General features: G+C 34.4%; 4 non-coding genes across 4 annotated transcripts; all 4 read left to right on the plus strand.

Moving 5' to 3' along the window:
* Positions 1-6,753: 6,753 nt before the first annotated feature.
* TRNAN-GUU (transfer RNA asparagine (anticodon GUU)) lies at positions 6,754-6,827 on the plus strand. Its single transcript has one exon. It is a non-coding gene; the product is annotated as a tRNA-Asn (tRNA).
* Positions 6,828-10,258: 3,431 nt separating this feature from the next.
* On the plus strand, positions 10,259-10,332 carry TRNAN-AUU (transfer RNA asparagine (anticodon AUU)). The gene has a single exon. It is a non-coding gene; the product is annotated as a tRNA-Asn (tRNA).
* Positions 10,333-19,614: 9,282 nt separating this feature from the next.
* On the plus strand, positions 19,615-19,688 carry TRNAN-AUU (transfer RNA asparagine (anticodon AUU)). The gene has a single exon. It is a non-coding gene; the product is annotated as a tRNA-Asn (tRNA).
* A 2,264-nt stretch (positions 19,689-21,952) lies between these two features.
* On the plus strand, positions 21,953-22,026 carry TRNAN-AUU (transfer RNA asparagine (anticodon AUU)). The gene has a single exon. It is a non-coding gene; the product is annotated as a tRNA-Asn (tRNA).
* The last annotated feature ends 2,011 nt before the right edge of the window (positions 22,027-24,037 follow it).

Genomic DNA, 24,037 nt, shown 5'->3' on the forward strand with positions numbered 1-24,037 from the left:
AATATGCTGGCAGAAAAATCCAATTGAGTGATTAAACAGCTCTTCATTTTCTGGAATTTATTTTTATGCTAACAAATTTGTTCTCTGAAAAGTGTCCACAAAGCCAAGTCTCTGATTAACACCTTTGTAAGGATGGTTTTTCACCTATTACTAAATTAAACTTGCTTCATTGGAAAGGCAGCAAGATGCATCCTCATTTCAATGTCTACTGAAATAATACAGGTTGACACCAGGAAACATTAACGCCACTGCATCTTTGCTGCTTTCTCACATGGAAGTCTGTTTAATGTGAAAACAAGGTGATATCTAATTAGCACACAGGTAAGGAATTACGAAAATCTTTATTTAAGGGTGAAGATGTTTCTCACAAAATTGTTGCCCCAATGCATCATTGAAATTCAAGCTGGAAAGATGATTTTAATATATCACTTGTACATTTTGTATTGCTCTTCTGGTGACAATGTAGTTTTTTTGTCAATTACCATTTTAATAACAGGGTAAAGAAAATTAAGTGGATTTTTGAAAGAAAACTATACTGTCAATATACTATTAAAACAAATTAAAATGGTAAAAGTTATTGTACTTTAAGTAAAAATAAAAGAGCAAAAATATCAATCCCAGTTTTGATTACTTAAATTAACAAAAAAAATGCATATAGCAAAGGATAGTTTCAATCTGCCTACCTCTGGGTTATGGGTCCAGCATGCTTCCATTGCAGTACTCTGCTGCCCATGTAAGTGCAAGAGATCCTGAAGCACTCACTCATCATGGGAAAGTACCAATGTGTTTATTCGTTGGTTGATGGAAGAAACATCTTACAAAAACTCTCCAGATTATTGATTTTTTAATGTTTTTCTAGGAAACGTTCTAGATGTATGCTTATTAGCCTTTGTCAGTATGTACTTTTTGCAAAGTGTCTCTGTGGCGCAATCGGTTAGTGTGTTTGGCTGTTAACCAAAAGGTTGGTGGTTCAATCCCACCCAGGGATGTAATTAACCTTGTGATCAGATTTTGGTGATATTTAAGTAGACAAGTCAAAATTTCAAACCTCCTCTTATGGTGTAGGGTACATGGCCTTCTCTGATGTAATCAGAGTTAGATTTGATTCAGTGATTTTATAAAAAACAGCTAGGAAGCACAATTTAGCAGTGGGTTGCAGAGAAAAAAAATATGCTGGCAGAAAAATCCAATCGAGTGATTAAACAGCTCTTCATTTTCTTGCTTTATTTTTATGCTAACAAATTTGTTCTCTGAAAAGTGTCCACAAAGCCAAGTCTCTGATTAACACCTTTGTAAGGATGGTTTTTCACCTATTACTAAATTAAACTTGCTTCATTGGAAAGGCAGCAAGATGCATCCTCATTTCAATGTCTACTGAAATAATACAAGTTGACACCAGGAAACATTAACGCCACTGCATCCTTGCTGCTTTCTCATGTGGAAGTCTGTTTAATGTGAAAACAAGGTGATATCTAATTAGCACACAGGTAAGGAATTAAGAAAATCTTTATTTAAGGGTGAAGATGTTTCTCACAAAATTGTTGACCCAATGCATCATTGAAATTCAAGCTGGAAAGATGATTTTAATATATCACTTGTACATTTTGTATTGCTCTTCTGGTGACAATGTAGTTTGTTTTTGTCAATTACCATTTTAATAATAGGGTAAAGAAAATGAAGTGGATTTTTGAAAGAAAACAATACTGTCAATATACTATTAAAACAAATTAAAATGGTAAAAGTTATTGTACTTTAAGTAAAAATAAAAGAGACAAAATATCAATCCCAGTTTTGGATTACTTTAATTAACAAAAAAAAATGCATATAGCAGAGGATAGTTTCAATCTGCCTACCTCTGGGTTATGGGCCCAGCATGCTTCCATTGCAGTACTCTGCTGCACATGTAAGTGCAAGAGATCCTGAAGCACTCACTCATCATGGGAAAGTACCAATGTGTTTCTTCGTTGGTTGATGGAAGAAACATCTTACAAAAACTCTCCAGATAATTGACATTTTAAAGTTTTTCTAGGAAACGTTTTAGATGAATGCTTATTAGCCTTTGTCAGTATGAACTTTTGCAAAGTGTCTCTGTGGCGCAATCAGTTAGTATGTATGGATATTAACCAAAAGGTTGGTGGTTCAATCCCACCCAGGGACCTAATTGACCTTGTTATCAGATTTTGGTGATATTTAAGTAGACAAGTCAAATTTCATACCCCCTGTTATGGTGTAGGGTACCTGGCCTTCTCTGATGTAATCAGAGTTAGATTTGATTCAGTGATTTTATAAAAACATCTAGGAAGCACAATTTAGCAGTGGGTTGCAGAGAAAAAGAAATATGCTGGCAAAAAAATCAAATTGCGTGATTAAACAGCTCTTCATTTTCTGGCTTTATTTTTATGCTAACAAATTTGTTCTCTGAAAAGTGTCCACAAAGCCAAGTCTCTGATTAACACCTTTGTAGGGATGGTTTTTCACCTATTACTAAATTAAACTTGCTTCATTGGAAAGGCAGCAAGATGCATCCTCATTTCAATGTCTACTGAAATAATACCGGTTGACACCAGGAAACATTAACGTCACTGCATCCTTGCTGCTTTCTCATGTGGAAGTCTGTTTAATGTGAAAACAAGGTGATATCTAATTAGCACACAGGTAAGAAATTCCGAAAATCTTTATTTAAGGGTGAAGATGTTTCTCACAAAATTGTTGCCCCAATGCATCTTTGAAATTCAAGCTGGAAAGATGATTTTAATAAATCACTTGTACATTTTGTATTGCTCTTCTGGTGACAATGTAGTTTTTTTTGTCAATTACCATTTTAATAATAGGGTAAAGAAAATTAAGCGGATTTTTGAAAGAAAACTATACTGTCAATATACTATTAAAACAAATTAAAATGGTAAAAGTTATTGTACTTTAAGTAAAAATAAAAGAGCAAAAATATCAATCCCAGTTTTGATTACTTAAATTAACAAAAAAAAATGCATATAACAAAGGATAGTTTCAATCTGCCTACCTCTGGGTTATGGGTCCAGCATGCTTCCATTGCAGTACTCTGCTGCACATGTAAGTGCAAGAGATCCTGAAGCACTCACTCATCATGGGAAAGTACCAATGTGTTTATTCATTGGTTGATGGAAGAAACATCTTACAAAAACTCTCCAGATTATTGATTTTTTAATGTTTTTCTAGGAAACGTTCTAGATGTATGCTTATTAGCCTTTGTCAGTATGGAAATTTGCAAAGTGTCTCTGTGGCGCAATCAGTTAGTATGTACGGCTTTTAACCAAAAGGTTGGTGGTTTAATCCCACCTAGGGACCTAATTGACCTTGTTATCAGATTTTGGTGATCTTTAAGTAGACAAGTCAAAATTTCAAACCCCCTGTTATGGTGTAGGGTACTTGGCCTTCTCTGATGTAATCAGAGTTAGATTTGATTCAGTGATTTTATAAAAACAGCTAGGAAGCACAATTTAGCAGTGGGTTGCAGAGAAAAAAAATATGCTGGCAGAAAAATCCAATTGAGTGATTAAACAGCTCTTTATTTTCTGGCTTTATTTTTATGCTAACAAATTTGTTCTCTGAAAAGTGTCCACAAAGCCAAGTCTCTGATTAACACCTTTGTAAGGATGGTTTTTCACCTATTACTAAATTAAACTTGCTTCATTGGAAAGGCAGCAAGATGCATCCTCATTTCAATGTCTACTGAAATAATACAGGTTGACACCAGGAAACATTAACGCCACTGCATCCTTGCTGCTTTCTCATGTAAAAGTCTGTTTAATATGAAAACAAGGTGATATCTAATTAGCACACAGGTAAGGAATTAAGAAAATCTTTATTTAAGGGTGAAGATGTTTCTCACAAAATCGTTGCCCCAATGCATCATTGAAATTCAAGCTGGAAAGATGATTTTAATATATCACTTGTACATTTTGTATTGCTCTTCTGGTGACAATGTAGTTTGTTTTTGTCAATTACCATTTTAATAATAGGGTAAAGAAAATGAAGTGGATTTTTGAAAGAAAACAATACTGTCAATATACTATTAAAACAAATTAAAATGGTAAAAGTTATTGTACTTTAAGTAAAAATAAAAGAGCCAAAATATCAATCCCAGTTTTGGATTACTTTAATTAACAAAAAAAAATGCATATAGCAGAGGATAGTTTCAATCTGCCTACCTCTGGGTTATGGGCCCAGCATGCTTCCATTGCAGTACTCTGCTGCACATGTAAGTGCAAGAGATCCTGAAGCACTCACTCATCATGGGAAAGTACCAATGTGTTTCTTCGTTGGTTGATGGAAGAAACATCTTACAAAAACTCTCCAGATTATTGACTTTTTAAAGTTTTTCTAGGAAACGTTTTAGATGAATGCTTATTAGCCTTTGTCAGTATGAACTTTTGCAAAGTGTCTCTGTGGCGCAATCAGTTAGTATGTACGGCTATTAACCAAAAGGTTGGTGGTTCAATCCCACCCAGGGACCTAATTGACCTTGTTATCAGATTTTGGTGATCTTTAAGTAGACAAGTCAAATTTCATACCCCCTGTTATGGTGTAGGGTACCTTGCCTTCTCTGATGTAATCAGAGTTAGATTTGATTCAGTGATTTTATAAAAACATCTAGGAAGCACAATTTAGCAGTGGGTTGCAGAGAAAAAGAAATATGCTGGCAAAAAAAATCAAATTGCGTGATTAAACAGCTCTTCATTTTCTGGCTTTATTTTTATGCTAACAAATTTGTTCTCTGAAAAGTGTCCACAAAGCCAAGTCTCTGATTAACACCTTTGTAGGGATGGTTTTTCACCTATTACTAAATTAAACTTGCTTCATTGGAAAGGCAGCAAGATGCATCCTCATTTCAATGTCTACTGAAATAATACAGGTTGACACCAGGAAACATTAACGCCACTGCATCCTTGCTGCTTTCTCATGTGGAAGTCTGTTTAATGTGAAAACAAGGTGATATCTAATTAGCACACAGGTAAGAAATTACGAAAATCTTTATTTAAGGGTGAATATGTTTCTCACAAAATTGTTGCCCCAATGCATCATTGAAATTCAAGCTGGAAAGATGATTTTAATATATCACTTGTACATTTTGTATTGCTCTTCTGGTGACAATGTAGTTTTTTTTGTCAATTACCATTTTAATAATAGGGTAAAGAAAATTAAGTGGATTTTTGAAAGAAAACTATACTGTCAATATACTATTAAAACAAATTAAAATGGTAAAAGTTATTGTACTTTAAGTAAAAATAAAAGAGCAAAAATATCAATCCCAGTTTTGATTACTTAAATTAACAAAAAAAAATGCATATAGCAAAGGATAGTTTCAATCTGCCTACCTCTGGGTTATGGGTCCAGCATGCTTCCATTGCAGTACTCTGCTGCACATGTAAGTGCAAGAGATCCTGAAGCACTCCCTCATCATGGGAAAGTACCAATGTGTTTATTCATTGGTTGATGGAAGAAACATCTTACAAAAACTCTCCAGATTATTGATTTTTTAATATTTTTCTAGGAAACGTTCTAGATGTATGCTTATTAGCCTTTGTTAGTATGTACTGTTTGCAAAGTGTCTTGGTGGCGCAATCGGTTAGTGTGTTCGGCTATTAACCAAAAGGTCGGTGGTTCAATCCCACCCAGGGACGTAATTGACCTTGTGATCAGATTTTGGTGATATTTAAGTAGACAAGTCAAAATTTCAAACCCCCTCTTATTGTGTAGGGTACCTGGCCTTCTCTGATGTAATCAGAGTTAGATTTGATTCAGTGATTTTATAAAAAACAGCTAGGAAGCACAATTTAGCAGTGGGTTGCAGAGAAAAAAAATATGCTGGCAGAAAAATCCAATTGAGTGATTAAACAGCTCTTCATTTTCTGGAATTTATTTTTATGCTAACAAATTTGTTCTCTGAAAAGTGTCCACAAAGCCAAGTCTCTGATTAACACCTTTGTAAGGATGGTTTTTCACCTATTACTAAATTAAACTTGCTTCATTGGAAAGGCAGCAAGATGCATCCTCATTTCAATGTCTACTGAAATAATACAGGTTGACACCAGGAAACATTAACGCCACTGCATCTTTGCTGCTTTCTCACATGGAAGTCTGTTTAATGTGAAAACAAGGTGATATCTAATTAGCACACAGGTAAGGAATTACGAAAATCTTTATTTAAGGGTGAAGATGTTTCTCACAAAATTGTTGCCCCAATGCATCATTGAAATTCAAGCTGGAAAGATGATTTTAATATATCACTTGTACATTTTGTATTGCTCTTCTGGTGACAATGTAGTTTTTTTGTCAATTACCATTTTAATAACAGGGTAAAGAAAATTAAGTGGATTTTTGAAAGAAAACTATACTGTCAATATACTATTAAAACAAATTAAAATGGTAAAAGTTATTGTACTTTAAGTAAAAATAAAAGAGCAAAAATATCAATCCCAGTTTTGATTACTTAAATTAACAAAAAAAATGCATATAGCAAAGGATAGTTTCAATCTGCCTACCTCTGGGTTATGGGTCCAGCATGCTTCCATTGCAGTACTCTGCTGCCCATGTAAGTGCAAGAGATCCTGAAGCACTCACTCATCATGGGAAAGTACCAATGTGTTTATTCGTTGGTTGATGGAAGAAACATCTTACAAAAACTCTCCAGATTATTGATTTTTTAATGTTTTTCTAGGAAACGTTCTAGATGTATGCTTATTAGCCTTTGTCAGAATGTACTTTTTGCAAAGTGTCTCTGTGGCGCAATCGGTTAGTGTGTTTGGCTGTTAACCAAAAGGTTGGTGGTTCAATCCCACCCAGGGACGTAATTAACCTTGTGATCAGATTTTGGTGATATTTAAGTAGACAAGTCAAAATTTCAAACCTCCTCTTATGGTGTAGGGTACATGGCCTTCTCTGATGTAATCAGAGTTAGATTTGATTCAGTGATTTTATAAAAAACAGCTAGGAAGCACAATTTAGCAGTGGGTTGCAGAGAAAAAAAATATGCTGGCAGAAAAATCCAATCGAGTGATTAAACAGCTCTTCATTTTCTGGCTTTATTTTTATGCTAACAAATTTGTTCTCTGAAAAGTGTCCACAAAGCCAAGTCTCTGATTAACACCTTTGTAAGGATGGTTTTTCACCTATTACTAAATTAAACTTGCTTCATTGGAAAGGCAGCAAGATGCATCCTCATTTCAATGTCTACTGAAATAATACAAGTTGACACCAGTAAACATTAACGCCACTGCATCCTTGCTGCTTTCTCATGTGGAAGTCTGTTTAATGTGAAAACAAGGTGATATCTAATTAGCACACAGGTAAGGAATTAAGAAAATCTTTATTTAAGGGTGAAGATGTTTCTCACAAAATTGTTGACCCAATGCATCATTGAAATTCAAGCTGGAAAGATGATTTTAATATATCACTTGTACATTTTGTATTGCTCTTCTGGTGACAATGTAGTTTTTTTTGTCAATTACCATTTTAATAATAGGGTAAAGAAAATTAAGCGGATTTTTGAAAGAAAACTATACTGTCAATATACTATTAAAACAAATTAAAATGGTAAAAGTTATTGTACTTTAAGTAAAAATAAAAGAGCAAAAATATCAATCCCAGTTTTGATTACTTAAATTAACAAAAAAAAATGCATATAACAAAGGATAGTTTCAATCTGCCTACCTCTGGGTTATGGGTCCAGCATGCTTCCATTGCAGTACTCTGCTGCACATGTAAGTGCAAGAGATCCTGAAGCACTCACTCATCATGGGAAAGTACCAATGTGTTTATTCATTGGTTGATGGAAGAAACATCTTACAAAAACTCTCCAGATTATTGATTTTTTAATGTTTTTCTAGGAAACGTTCTAGATGTATGCTTATTAGCCTTTGTCAGTATGTACTGTTTGCAAAGTGTCTCTGTGGCGCAATCGGTTAGTGTGTTCGGCTATTAACCAAAAGGTTGGTGGTTCAATCCCACCCAGGGACGTAATTAACCTTGTGATCAGATTTTGGTGATATTTAAGTAGACAAGTCAAAATTTCAAACCTCCTCTTATGGTGTAGGGTACATGGCCTTCTCTGATGTAATCAGAGTTAGATTTGATTCAGTGATTTTATAAAAAACAGCTAGGAAGCACAATTTAGCAGTGGGTTGCAGAGAAAAAAAATATGCTGGCAGAAAAATCCAATCGAGTGATTAAACAGCTCTTCATTTTCTGGCTTTATTTTTATGCTAACAAATTTGTTCTCTGAAAAGTGTCCACAAAGCCAAGTCTCTGATTAACACCTTTGTAAGGATGGTTTTTCACCTATTACTAAATTAAACTTGCTTCATTGGAAAGGCAGCAAGATGCATCCTCATTTCAATGTCTACTGAAATAATACAAGTTGACACCAGGAAACATTAACGCCACTGCATCCTTGCTGCTTTCTCATGTGGAAGTCTGTTTAATGTGAAAACAAGGTGATATCTAATTAGCACACAGGTAAGGAATTAAGAAAATCTTTATTTAAGGGTGAAGATGTTTCTCACAAAATTGTTGACCCAATGCATCATTGAAATTCAAGCTGGAAAGATGATTTTAATATATCACTTGTACATTTTGTATTGCTCTTCTGGTGACAATGTAGTTTGTTTTTGTCAATTACCATTTTAATAATAGGGTAAAGAAAATGAAGTGGATTTTTGAAAGAAAACAATACTGTCAATATACTATTAAAACAAATTAAAATGGTAAAAGTTATTGTACTTTAAGTAAAAATAAAAGAGACAAAATATCAATCCCAGTTTTGGATTACTTTAATTAACAAAAAAAAATGCATATAGCAGAGGATAGTTTCAATCTGCCTACCTCTGGGTTATGGGCCCAGCATGCTTCCATTGCAGTACTCTGCTGCACATGTAAGTTCAAGAGATCCTGAAGCACTCACTCATCATGGGAAAGTACCAATGTGTTTCTTCGTTGGTTGATGGAAGAAACATCTTACAAAAACTCTCCAGATTATTGACTTTTTAAAGTTTTTTTAGGAAACGTTTTAGATGAATGCTTATTAGCCTTTGTCAGTATGGACTTTTGCAAAGTGTCTCTGTGGCGCAATCAGGTAGTGTGTACGGCTATTAACCAAAAGGTTGGTGGTTCAATTCCACCCAGGGACCTAATTGACCTTGTTATCAGATTTTGGTTATCTTTAAGTAGACAAGTCAAATTTCATACCCCCTGTTATGGTGTAGGGCACCTGGCCTTCTCTGATGTAATCAGAGTTAGATTTGATTCAGTGATTTTATAAAAACATCTAGGAAGCACAATTTAGCAGTGGGTTGCAGAGAAAAAGAAATATGCTGGCAAAAAAATCAAATTGCGTGATTAAACAGCTCTTCATTTTCTGGCTTTATTTTTATGCTAACAAATTTGTTCTCTGAAAAGTGTCCACAAAGCCAAGTCTCTGATAAACACCTTTGTAGGGATGGTTTTTCACCTATTACTAAATTAAACTTGCTTCATTGGAAAGGCAGCAAGATGTATCCTCATTTCAATGTCTACTGAAATAATACAGGTTGACACCAGGAAACATTAACGCCACTGCATCCTTGCTGCTTTCTCATGTGGAAGTCTGTTTAATGTGAAAACAAGGTGGTATCTAATTAGCACACAGGTAAGGAATTACGAAAATCTTTATTTAAGGGTGAAGATGTTTCTCACAAAATTGTTGCCCCAATGCATCATTGAAATTCAAGCTGGAAAGATGATTTTAATATATCACTTGTACATTTTGTATTGCTCTTCTGGTGACAATGTAGTTTTTTTGTCAATTACCATTTTAATAACAGGGTAAAGAAAATTAAGTGGATTTTTGATAGAAAACTATACTGTCAATATACTATTAAAACAAATTAAAATGGTAAAAGTTATTGTACTTTAAGTAAAAATAAAAGAGCCAAAATATCAATCCCAGTTTTGGATTACTTTAATTAACAAACAAAAAAATGCATATAGCAGAGGATAGTTTCAATCTGCCTACCTCTGGGTTATGGGCCCAGCATGCTTCCATTGCAGTACTCTGCTGCACATGTAAGTGCAAGAGATCCTGAAGCACTCACTCATCATGGGAAAGTACCAATGTGTTTCTTCGTTGGTTGATGGAAGAAACATCTTACAAAAACTCTCCAGATTATTGACTTTTTAAAGTTTTTCTAGGAAACGTTTTAGATGAATGCTTATTAGCCTTTGTCAGTAAGGACTTTTGCAAAGTGTCTCTGTGGTGCAATCGGTTAGTGTGTTTGGCTATTAACCAAAAGGTTGGTGGTTCAATCCCACCCAGGGACATAATTAACCTTGTGATCAGATTTTGGTGATATTTAAGTAGACAAGTCAAAATTTCAAACCTCATCTTATGGTGTAGGGTACATGGCCTTCTCTGATGTAATCAGAGTTAGATTTGATTCAGTGATTTTATAAAAAAACAGCTAGGAAGCACAATTTAGCAGTGGGTTGCAGAGAAAAAAAATATGCTGGCAGAAAAATCCAATCGAGTGATTAAACAGCTCTTCATTTTCTGGCTTTATTTTTATGCTAACAAATTTGTTCTCTGAAAAGTGTCCACAAAGCCAAGTCTCTGATTAACACCTTTGTAAGGATGGTTTTTCACCTATTACTAAATTAAACTTGCTTCATTGGAAAGGCAGCAAGATGCATCCTCATTTCAATGTCTACTGAAATAATACAAGTTGACACCAGGAAACATTAACGCCACTGCATCCTTGCTGCTTTCTCATGTGGAAGTCTGTTTAATGTGAAAACAAGGTGATATCTAATTAGCACACAGGTAAGGAATTAAGAAAATCTTTATTTAAGGGTGAAGATGTTTCTCACAAAATTGTTGACCCAATGCAACATTGAAATTCAAGCTGGAAAGATGATTTTAATATATCACTTGTACATTTTGTATTGCTCTTCTGGTGACAATGTAGTTTGTTTTTGTCAATTACCATTTTAATAATAGGGTAAAGAAAATGAAGTGGATTTTTGAAAGAAAACAATACTGTCAATATACTATTAAAACAAATTAAAATGGTAAAAGTTATTGTACTTTAAGTAAAAATAAAAGAGACAAAATATCAATCCCAGTTTTGGATTACTTTAATTAACAAAAAAAAAATGCATATAGCAGAGGATAGTTTCAATCTGCCTACCTCTGGGTTATGGGCCCAGCATGCTTCCATTGCAGTACACTGCTGCACATGTAAGTTCAAGAGATCCTGAAGCACTCACTCATCATGGGAAAGTACCAATGTGTTTCTTCGTTGGTTGATGGAAGAAACATCTTACAAAAACTCTCCAGATTATTGACTTTTTAAAGTTTTTCTAGGAAACGTTTTAGATGAATGCTTATTAGCCTTTGTCAGTATGGACTTTTGCAAAGTGTCTCTGTGGCGCAATCAGTTAGTATGTACGGCTATTAACCAAAAGGTTGGTGGTTCAATCCCACCCAGGGACCTAATTGACCTTGTTATCAGATTTTGGTGATCTTTAAGTAGACAAGTCAAAATTTCAAACCCCCTGTTATGGTGTAGGGTACCTGGCCTTCTCTGATGTAATCAGAGTTAGATTTGATTCAGTGATTTTATAAAAACAGCTAGGAAGCACAATTTAGCAGTGGGTTGCAGAGAAAAAAAATATGCTGGCAGAAAAATCCAATTGAGTGATTAAACAGCTCTTTATTTTCTGGCTTTATTTTTATGCTAACAAATTTGTTCTCTGAAAAGTGTCCACAAAGCCAAGTCTCTGATTAACACCTTTGTAGGGATGGTTTTTCACCTATTACTAAATTAAACTTGCTTCATTGGAAAGGCAGCAAGATGTATCCTCATTTCAATGTCTACTGAAATAATACAGGTTGACACCAGGAAACATTAACGCCACTGCATCCTTGCTGCTTTCTCATGTGGAAGTCTGTTTAATGTGAAAACAAGGTGATATCTAATTAGCACACAGGTAAGGAATTAAGAAAATCTTTATTTAAGGGTGAAGATGTTTCTCACAAAATCGTTGCCCCAATGCATCATTGAAATTCAAGCTGGAAAGATGATTTTAATATATCACTTGTACATTTTGTATTGCTCTTCTGGTGACAATGTAGTTTGTTTTTGTCAATTACCATTTTAATAATAGGGTAAAGAAAATGAAGTGGATTTTTGAAAGAAAACAATACTGTCAATATACTATTAAAACAAATTAAAATGGTAAAAGTTATTGTACTTTAAGTAAAAATAAAAGAGACAAAATATCAATCCCAGTTTTGGATTACTTTAATTAACAAAAAAAAATGCATATAGCAGAGGATAGTTTCAATCTGCCTACCTCTGGGTTATGGGCCCAGCATGCTTCCATTGCAGTACTCTGCTGCACATGTAAGTTCAAGAGATCCTGAAGCACTCACTCATCATGGGAAAGTACCAATGTGTTTCTTCGTTGGTTGATGGAAGAAACATCTTACAAAAACTCTCCAGATTATTGACTTTTTAAAGTTTTTCTAGGAAACGTTTTAGATGAATGCTTATTAGCCTTTGTCAGTATGGACTTTTGCAAAGTGTCTCTGTGGCGCAATCAGTTAGTATGTACGGATATTAACCAAAAGGTTGGTGGTTCAATCCCACCCAGGGACCTAATTGACCTTGTTATCAGATTTTGGTGATCTTTAAGTAGACAAGTCAAAATTTCAAACCCCCTGTTATGGTGTAGGGTACCTGGCCTTCTCTGATGTAATCAGAGTTAGATTTGATTCAGTGATTTTATAAAAACAGCTAGGAAGCACAATTTAGCAGTGGGTTGCAGAGAAAAAAAATATGCTGGCAGAAAAATCCAATTGAGTGATTAAACAGCTCTTTATTTTCTGGCTTTATTTTTATGCTAACAAATTTGTTCTCTGAAAAGTGTCCACAAAGCCAAGTCTCTGATTAACACCTTTGTAAGGATGGTTTTTCACCTATTACTAAATTAAACTTGCTTCATTGGAAAGGCAGCAAGATGCATCCTCATTTCAATGTCTACTGAAATAATACAGGTTGACACCAGGAAACATTAACGCCACTGCATCCTTGCTGCTTTCTCATGTGGAAGTCTGTTTAATGTGAAAACAAGGTGATATCTAATTAGCACACAGGTAAGGAATTAAGAAAATCTTTATTTAAGGGTGAAGATGTTTCTCACAAAATCGTTGCCCCAATGCATCAATGAAATTCAAGCTGGAAAGGTGATTTTAATATATCACTTGTACATTTTGTATTGCTCTTCTGGTGACAATGTAGTTTGTTTTTGTCAATTACCATTTTAATAATAGGGTAAAGAAAATTAAGTGGATTTTTGAAAGAAAACAATACTGTCAATATACTATTAAAACAAATTAAAATGGTAAAAGTTATTGTACTTTAAGTAAAAATAAAAGAGCCAAAATATCAATCCCAGTTTTGGATTACTTTAATTAACAAAAAAAATGCATATAGCAGAGGATAGTTTCAATCTGCCTACCTCTGGGTTGTGGGCCTAGCATGCTTCCATTGCAGTACTCTGCTGCACATGTAAGTGCAAGAGATCCTGAAGCACTCACTCATCATGGGAAAGTACCAATGTGTTTATTCATTGGTTGATGGAAGAAACATCTTACAAAAACTCTCCAGATTATTGATTTTTTAATGTTTTTCTAGGAAACGTTCTAGATGTATGCTTATTAGCCTTTGTCAGTATGTACTGTTTGCAAAGTGTCTCTGTGGCGCAATCGGTTAGTGTGTTCGGCTATTAACCAAAAGGTTGGTGGTTCAATCCCACCCAGGGACGTAATTAACCTTGTGATCAGATTTTGGTGATATTTAAGTAGACAAGTCAAAATTTCAAACCTCCTCTTATGGTGTAGGGTACATGGCCTTCTCTGATGAAATCAGAGTTAGATTTGATTCAGTGATTTTATAAAAAACAGCTAGGAAGCACAATTTAGCAGTGGGTTGCAGAGAAAAAAAATATGCTGGCAGAAAAATCCAATCGCGTGATTAAACAGCTCTTCATTTTCTGGCTTTATTTTTATGCTAACAAATTTGTTCTCTGAAAAGTGTCCACAAAGCCAAGTCTCTGATTAACACCTTTGTAAGGATGGTTTTTCACCTATTACTAAATTAAACTTGCTTCATTGGAAAGGCAGCAAGATGCATCCTCATTTCAATGTCTACTGAAATAATACAAGTTGACACCAGGAAACATTAACGCCACTGCATCCTTGCTGCTTTCTCATGTGGAAGTCTGTTTAATGTGAAAACAAGGTGATATCTAATTAGCACACAGGTAAGGAATTAAGAAAATCTTTATTTAAGGGTGAAGATGTTTCTCACAAAATTGTTGACCCAATGCATCATTGAAATTCAAGCTGGAAAGATGATTTTAATATATCACTTGTACATTTTGTATTGCTCTTCTGGTGACAATGTAGTTTGTTTTTGTCAATTACCATTTTAATAATAGGGTAAAGAAAATGAAGTGGATTTTTGAAAGAAAACAATACTGTCAATATACTATTAAAACAAATTAAAATGGTAAAAGTTATTGTACTTTAAGTAAAAATAAAAGAGACAAAATATCAATCCCAGTTTTTGATTACTTTAATTAACAAAAAAAAATGCATATAGCAGAGGATAGTTTCAATCTGCCTACCTCTGGGTTATGGGCCCAGCATGCTTCCATTGCAGTACTCTGCTGCACATGTAAGTTCAAGAGATCCTGAAGCACTCACTCATCATGGGAAAGTACCAATGTGTTTCTTCGTTGGTTGATGGAAGAAACATCTTACAAAAACTCTCCAGATTATTGACTTTTTAAAGTTTTTCTAGGAAACGTTTTAGATGAATGCTTATTAGCCTTTGTCAGTATGAACTTTTGCAAAGTGTCTCTGTGGCGCAATCAGTTAGTATGTACGGCTATTAACCAAAAGGTTGGTGGTTCAATCCCACCCAGGGACCTAATTGACCTTGTTATCATATTTTGGTGATCTTTAAGTAGACAAGTCAAATTTCATACCCACTGTTATGGTGTAGGGTACCTGGCCTTCTCTGATGTAATCAGAGTTAGATTTGATTCAGTGATTTTATAAAAACATCTAGGAAGCACAATTTAGCAGTGGGTTGCAGAGAAAAAGAAATATGCTGGCAAAAAAATCAAATTGCGTGATTAAACAGCTCTTCATTTTCTGGCTTTATTTTTATGCTAACAAATTTGTTCTCTGAAAAGTGTCCACAAAGCCAAGTCTCTGATTAACACCTTTGTAGGGATGGTTTTTCACCTATTACTAAATTAAACTTGCTTCATTGGAAAGGCAGCAAGATGCATCCTCATTTCAATGTCTACTGAAATAATACAGGTTGACACCAGGAAACATTAACGCCACTGCATCCTTGCTGCTTTCTCATGTGGAAGTCTGTTTAATGTGAAAACAAGGTGATATCTTATTAGCACACAGGTAAGGAATTAAGAAAATCTTTATTTAAGGGTGAAGATGTTTCTCACAAAATCGTTGCCCCAATGCATCATTGAAATTCAAGCTGGAAAGATGATTTTAATATATCACTTGTACATTTTGTATTGCTCTTCTGGTGACAATGTAGTTTGTTTTTGTCAATTACCATTTTAATAATAGGGTAAAGAAAATGAAGTGGATTTTTGAAAGAAAACAATACTGTCAATATACTATTAAAACAAATTAAAATGGTAAAAGTTATTGTACTATAAGTAAAAATAAAAGAGCCAAAATATCAATCCCAGTTTTGGATTACTTTAATTAACAAAAAAAAAAAAAGCATACAGCAGAGGATAGTTTCAATCTGCCTACCTCTGGGTTATGGGTCCAGCATGCTTCCATTGCAGTATTCTGCTGCACATGTAAGTGCAAGAGATCCTGAAGCACTCACTCATCATGGGAAAGTACCAATGTGTTTCTTCGTTGGTTGATGGAAGAAACATCTTACAAAAACTCTCCAGATTATTGACTTTTTAAAGTTTTTCTAGGAAACGTTTTAGATGAATGCTTATTAGCCTTTGTCAGTATGAACTTTTGCAAAGTGTCTCTGTGGCGCAATCAGTTAGTATGTACGGCTATTAACCAAAAGGTTGGTGGTTCAATCCCACCCAGGGACCTAATTGACCTTGTTATCAGATTTTGGTGATCTTTAAGTAGACAAGTCAAATTTCATATCCCCCTGTTATGGTGTAGGGTACCTGGCCTTCTCTGATGTAATCAGAGTTAGATTTGATTCAGTGATTTTATAAAAACATCTAGGAAGCACAATTTAGCAGTGGGTTGCAGAGAAAAAGAAATATGCTGGCAAAAAAATCAAATTGCGTGATTAAACAGCTCTTCATTTTCTAGCTTTATTTTTATGCTAACAAATTTGTTCTCTGAAAAGTGTCCACAAAGCCAAGTCTCTGATTAACACCTTTGTAGGGATGGTTTTTCACCTATTACTAAATTAAACTTGCTTCATTGGAAAGGCAGCAAGATGCATCCTCATTTCAATGTCTACTGAAATAATACAGGTTGACACCAGGAAACATTAACGCCACTGCATCCTTGCTGCTTTCTCATGTGGAAGTCTGTTTAATGTGAAAACAAGGTGATATCTAATTAGCACACAGGTAAGAAATTACGAAAATCTTTATTTAAGGGTGAAGATGTTTCTCACAAAATTGTTGCCCCAATGCATCATTGAAATTCAAGCTGGAAAGATGATTTTAATATATCACTTGTACATTTTGTATTGCTCTTCTGGTGACAATGTAGTTTTTTTTGTCAATTACCATTTTAATAATAGGGTAAAGAAAATTAAGTGGATTTTTGAAAGAAAACTATACTGTCAATATACTATTAAAACAAATTAAAATGGTAAAAGTTATTGTACTTTAAGTAAAAATAAAAGAGCAAAAATATCAATCCCAGTTTTGATTACTTAAATTAACAAAAAAAAATGCATATAGCAAAGGATAGTTTCAATCTGCCTACCTCTGGGTTATGGGTCCAGCATGCTTCCATTGCAGTACTCTGCTGCACATGTAAGTGCAAGAGATCCTGAAGCACTCACTCATCATGGGAAAGTACCAATGTGTTTATTCATTGGTTGATGGAAGAAACATCTTACAAAAACTCTCCAGATTATTGATTTTTTAATATTTTTCTAGGAAACGTTCTAGATGTATGCTTATTAGCCTTTGTCAGTATGTACTGTTTGCAAAGTGTCTCGGTGGCGCAATCGGTTAGTGTGTTTGGCTATTAACCAAAAGGTTGGTGGTTCAATCCCACCCAGGGACGTAATTGACCTTGTGATCAGATTTTGGTGATATTTAAGTAGACAAGTCAAAATTTCAAACCCCCTCTTATTGTGTAGGGTACCTGGCCTTCTCTGATGTAATCAGAGTTAGATTTGATTCAGTGATTTTATAAAAAAACAGCTAGGAAGCACAATTTAGCAGTGGGTTGCAGAGAAAAAAAATATGCTGGCAGAAAAATCCAATTGAGTGATTAAACAGCTCTTCATTTTCTGGAATTTATTTTTATGCTAACAAATTTGTTCTCTGAAAAGTGTCCACAAAGCCAAGTCTCTGATTAACACCTTTGTAAGGATGGTTTTTCACCTATTACTAAATTAAACTTGCTTCCTTGGAAAGGCAGCAAGATGCATCCTCATTTCAATGTCTACTGAAATAATACAGGTTGACACCAGGAAACATTAAAGCCACTGCATCCTTGCTGCTTTCTCATGTGGAAGTCTGTTTAATGTGAAAACAAGGTGATATCTAATTAGCACACAGGTAAGAAATTACGAAAATCTTTATTTAAGGGTGAAGATGTTTCTCACAAAATTGTTGCCCCAATGCATCATTGAAATTCAAGCTGGAAAGATGATTTTAATATATCACTTGTACATTTTGTATTGCTCTTCTGGTGACAATGTAGTTTTTTTTGTCAATTACCATTTTAATAATAGGGTAAAGAAAATTAAGTGGATTTTTGAAAGAAAACTATACTGTCAATATACTATTAAAACAAATTAAAATGGTAAAAGTTATTGTACTTTAAGTAAAAATAAAAGAGCAAAAATATCAATCCCAGTTTTGATTACTTAAATTAACAAAAAAAAATGCATATAGCAAAGGATAGTTTCAATCTGCCTACCTCTGGGTTATGGGTCCAGCATGCTTCCATTGCAGTACTCTGCTGCACATGTAAGTGCAAGAGATCCTGAAGCACTCACTCATCATGGGAAAGTACCAATGTGTTTATTCATTGGTTGATGGAAGAAACATCTTACAAAAACTCTCCAGATTATTGATTTTTTAATATTTTTCTAGGAAACGTTCTAGATGTATGCTTATTAGCCTTTGTCAGTATGTACTGTTTGCAAAGTGTCTCGGTGGCGCAATCGGTTAGTGTGTTTGGCTATTAACCAAAAGGTTGGTGGTTCAATCCCACCCAGGGACGTAATTGACCTTGTGATCAGATTTTGGTGATATTTAAGTAGACAAGTCAAAATTTCAAACCCCCTCTTATTGTGTAGGGTACCTGGCCTTCTCTGATGTAATCAGAGTTAGATTTGATTCAGTGATTTTATAAAAAAACAGCTAGGAAGCACAATTTAGCAGTGGGTTGCAGAGAAAAAAAATATGCTGGCAGAAAAATCCAATTGAGTGATTAAACAGCTCTTCATTTTCTGGAATTTATTTTTATGCTAACAAATTTGTTCTCTGAAAAGTGTCCACAAAGCCAAGTCTCTGATTAACACCTTTGTAAGGATGGTTTTTCACCTATTACTAAATTAAACTTGCTTCATTGGAAAGGCAGCAAGATGCATCCTCATTTCAATGTCTACTGAAATAATACAGGTTGACACCAGGAAACATTAAAGCCACTGCATCCTTGCTGCTTTCTCATGTGGAAGTCTGTTTAATGTGAAAACAAGGTGATATCTAATTAGCACACAGGTAAGGAATTACGAAAATCTTTATTTAAGGGTGAAGATGTTTCTCACAAAATTGTTGCCCCAATGCATCATTGAAATTCAAGCTGGAAAGATGATTTTAATATATCACTTGTACATTTTGTATTGCTCTTCTGGTGACAATGTAGTTTTTTTGTCAATTACCATTTTAATAACAGGGTAAAGAAAATTAAGTGGATTTTTGAAAGAAAACTATACTGTCAATATACTATTAAAACAAATTAAAATGGTAAAAGTTATTGTACTTTAAGTAAAAATAAAAGAGACAAAATATCAATCCCAGTTTTGGATTACTTTAATTAACAAACAAAAAAATGCATATAGCAGAGGATAGTTTCAATCTGCCTACCTCTGGGTTATGGGCCCAGCATGCTTCCATTGCAGTACTCTGCTGCACATGTAAGTGCAAGAGATCCTGAAGCACTCACTTATCATGGGAAAGTACCAATGTGTTTCTTCGTTGGTTGATGGAAGAAACATCTTACAAAAACTCTCCAGATTTTTGACTTTTTAAAGTTTTTCTAGGAAACGTTTTAGATGAATGCTTATTAGCCTTTGTCAGTATGGACTTTTGCAAAGTGTCTCTGTGGCGCAATCGGTTAGTGTGTTTGGCTATTAACCAAAAGGTTGGTGGTTCAATCCCACCCAGGGACGTAATTAACCTTGTGATCAGATTTTGGTGATCTTTAAATTGACAAGTCAAAATTTCAAACCTCCTCTTATGGTGTAGGGTACCTGGCCTTCTCTGATGTAATCAGAGTTAGATTTGATTCAGTGATTTTATAAAAACAGCTAGGAAGCACAATTTAGCAGTGGGTTGCAGAGAAAAAAAATATGCTGGCAGAAAAATCCAATTGAGTGATTAAACAGCTCTTTATTTTCTGGCTTTATTTTTATGCTAACAAATTTGTTCTCTGAAAAGTGTCCACAAAGCCAAGTCTCTGATTAACACCTTTGTAAGGATGGTTTTTCACCTATTACTAAATTAAACTTGCTTCATTGGAAAGGCAGCAAGATGCATCCTCATTTCAATGTCTACTGAATTAATACAGGTTGACACCAGGAAACATTAACGCCACTGCATCCTTGCTGCTTTCTCTTGTGGAAGTCTGTTTAATGTGAAAACAAGGTGATATCTAATTAGCACACAGGTAAGGAATTAAGAAAATCTTTATTTAAGGGTGAAGATGTTTCTCACAAAATTGTTGCCCCAATGCATCATTGAAATTCAAGCTGGAAAGATGATTTTAATATATCACTTGTACATTTTGTATTGCTCTTCTGGTGACAATGTAGTTTTTTTTGTCAATTACCATTTTAATAATAGGGTAAAGAAAATTAAGTGGATTTTTGAAAGAAAACTATACTGTCAATATACTATTAAAACAAATTAAAATGGTAAAAGTTATTGTACTTTAAGTAAAAATAAAAGAGCAAAAATATCAATCCCAGTTTTGATTACTTAAATTAACAAAAAAAAATGCATATAGCAAAGGATAGTTTCAATCTGCCTACCTCTGGGTTATGGGTCCAGCATGCTTCCATTGCAGTACTCTGCTGCACATGTAAGTGCAAGAGATCCTGAAGCACTCACTCATCATGGGAAAGTACCAATGTGTTTATTCATTGGTTGATGGAAGAAACATCTTACAAAAACTCTCCAGATTATTGATTTTTTAATATTTTTCTAGGAAACGTTCTAGATGTATGCTTATTAGCCTTTGTCAGTATGTACTGTTTGCAAAGTGTCTCGGTGGCGCAATCGGTTAGTGTGTTTGGCTATTAACCAAAAGGTTGGTGGTTCAATCCCACCCAGGGACGTAATTGACCTTGTGATCAGATTTTGGTGATATTTAAGTAGACAAGTCAAAATTTCAAACCCCCTCTTATTGTGTAGGGTACCTGGCCTTCTCTGATGTAATCAGAGTTAGATTTGATTCAGTGATTTTATAAAAAAACAGCTAGGAAGCACAATTTAGCAGTGGGTTGCAGAGAAAAAAAATATGCTGGCAGAAAAATCCAATTGAGTGATTAAACAGCTCTTCATTTTCTGGAATTTATTTTTATGCTAACAAATTTGTTCTCTGAAAAGTGTCCACAAAGCCAAGTCTCTGATTAACACCTTTGTAAGGATGGTTTTTCACCTATTACTAAATTAAACTTGCTTCATTGGAAAGGCAGCAAGATGCATCCTCATTTCAATGTCTACTGAAATAATACAGGTTGACACCAGGAAACATTAAAGCCACTGCATCCTTGCTGCTTTCTCATGTGGAAGTCTGTTTAATGTGAAAACAAGGTGATATCTAATTAGCACACAGGTAAGGAATTACGAAAATCTTTATTTAAGGGTGAAGATGTTTCTCACAAAATTGTTGCCCCAATGCATCATTGAAATTCAAGCTGGAAAGATGATTTTAATATATCACTTGTACATTTTGTATTGCTCTTCTGGTGACAATGTAGTTTTTTTGTCAATTACCATTTTAATAACAGGGTAAAGAAAATTAAGTGGATTTTTGAAAGAAAACTATACTGTCAATATACTATTAAAACAAATTAAAATGGTAAAAGTTATTGTACTTTAAGTAAAAATAAAAGAGACAAAATATCAATCCCAGTTTTGGATTACTTTAATTAACAAACAAAAAAATGCATATAGCAGAGGATAGTTTCAATCTGCCTACCTCTGGGTTATGGGCCCAGCATGCTTCCATTGCAGTACTCTGCTGCACATGTAAGTGCAAAAGATCCTGAAGCACTCACTTATCATGGGAAAGTACCAATGTGTTTCTTCGTTGGTTGATGGAAGAAACATCTTACAAAAACTCTCCAGATTATTGACTTTTTAAAGTTTTTCTAGGAAACGTTTTAGATGAATGCTTATTAGCCTTTGTCAGTATGGACTTTTGCAAAGTGTCTCTGTGGCGCAATCGGTTAGTGTGTTTGGCTATTAACCAAAAGGTTGGTGGTTCAATCCCACCCAGGGACGTAATTAACCTTGTGATCAGATTTTGGTGATATTTAAGTAGACAAGTCAAAATTTCAAACCTCCTCTTATGGTGTAGGGTACCTGGCCTTCTCTGATGTAATCAGAGTTAGATTTGATTCAGTGATTTTATAAAAACAGCTAGGAAGCACAATTTAGCAGTGGGTTGCAGAGAAAAAAAATATGCTGGCAGAAAAATCCAATTGAGTGATTAAACAGCTCTTTATTTTCTGGCTTTATTTTTATGCTAACAAATTTGTTCTCTGAAAAGTGTCCACAAAGCCAAGTCTCTGATTAACACCTTTGTAAGGATGGTTTTTCACCTATTACTAAATTAAACTTGCTTCATTGGAAAGGCAGCAAGATGCATCCTCATTTCAATGTCTACTGAATTAATACAGGTTGACACCAGGAAACATTAACGCCACTGCATCCTTGCTGCTTTCTCTTGTGGAAGTCTGTTTAATGTGAAAACAAGGTGATATCTAATTAGCACACAGGTAAGGAATTAAGAAAATCTTTATTTAAGGGTGAAGATGTTTCTCACAAAATCGTTGCCCCAATGCATCATTGAAATTCAAGCTGGAAAGATGATTTTAATATATCACTTGTACATTTTGTATTGCTCTTCTGGTGACAATGTAGTTTGTTTTTGTCAATTACCATTTTAATAATAGGGTAAAGAAAATTAAGTGGATTTTTGAAAGAAAACAATACTGTCAATATACTATTAAAACAAATGAAAATGGTAAAAGTTATTGTACTTTAAGTAAAAATAAAAGAGCCAAAATATCAATCCCAGTTTTGGATTACTTTAATTAACAAACAAAAAAATGCATATAGCAGAGGATAGTTTCAATCTGCCTACCTCTAGGTTATGGGCCCAGCATGCTTCCATTGCTGTACTCTGCTGCACATGTAAGTGCAAGAGATCCTGAAGCACTCACTCATCATGGGAAAGTACCAATGTGTTTCTTCGTTGGTTGATAGAAGAAACATCTTACAAAAACTCTCCAGATTATTGACTTTTTTAAGTTTTTCTAGGAAACGTTTTAGATGAATGCTTATTAGCATTTGTCAGTATGTACTTTTGCAAAGTGTCTCTGTGGCGCAATCAGTTAGTGTGTACGGCTATTAACCAAAAGGTTGGTGGTTCAATCCCACCCAGGGACGTAATTGACCTTGTTATCAGATTTTGGTGATCTTTAAGTAGACAAGTCAAATTTCATACCCCCTGTTATGGTGTAGGGTACCTGGCCTTCTCTGATGTAATCAGAGTTAGATTTGATTCAGTGATTTTATAAAAACATCTAGGAAGCACAATTTAGCAGTGGGTTGCAGAGAAAAAGAAATATGCTGGCAAAAAAATCAAATTGCGTGATTAAACAGCTCTTCATTTTCTGGCTTTATTTTTATGCTAACAAATTTGTTCTCTGAAAAGTGTCCACAAAGCCAAGTCTCTGATTAACACCTTTGTAGGGATGGTTTTTCACCTATTACTAAATTAAACTTGCTTCATTGGAAAGGCAGCAAGATGTATCCTCATTTCAATGTCTACTGAAATAATACAGGTTGACACCAGGAAACATTAACGCCACTGCATCCTTGCTGCTTTCTCATGTGGAAGTCTGTTTAATGTGAAAACAAGGTGATATCTAATTAGCACACAGGTAAGGAATTAAGAAAATCTTTATTTAAGGGTGAAGATGTTTCTCACAAAATTGTTGACCCAATGCAACATTGAAATTCAAGCTGGAAAGATGATTTTAATATATCACTTGTACATTTTGTATTGCTCTTCTGGTGACAATGTAGTTTGTTTTTGTCAATTACCATTTTAATAATAGGGTAAAGAAAATGAAGTGGATTTTTGAAAAAAAACAATACTGTCAATATACTATTAAAACAAATTAAAATGGTAAAAGTTATTGTACTTTAAGTAAAAATAAAAGAGACAAAATATCAATCCCAGTTTTGGATTACTTTAATTAACAAAAAAAAAATGCATATAGCA

This window comes from Pseudophryne corroboree, unplaced genomic scaffold (assembly GCF_028390025.1).
Source record: "Pseudophryne corroboree isolate aPseCor3 unplaced genomic scaffold, aPseCor3.hap2 scaffold_1184, whole genome shotgun sequence".
NCBI lineage: Eukaryota > Metazoa > Chordata > Amphibia > Anura > Myobatrachidae > Pseudophryne > Pseudophryne corroboree.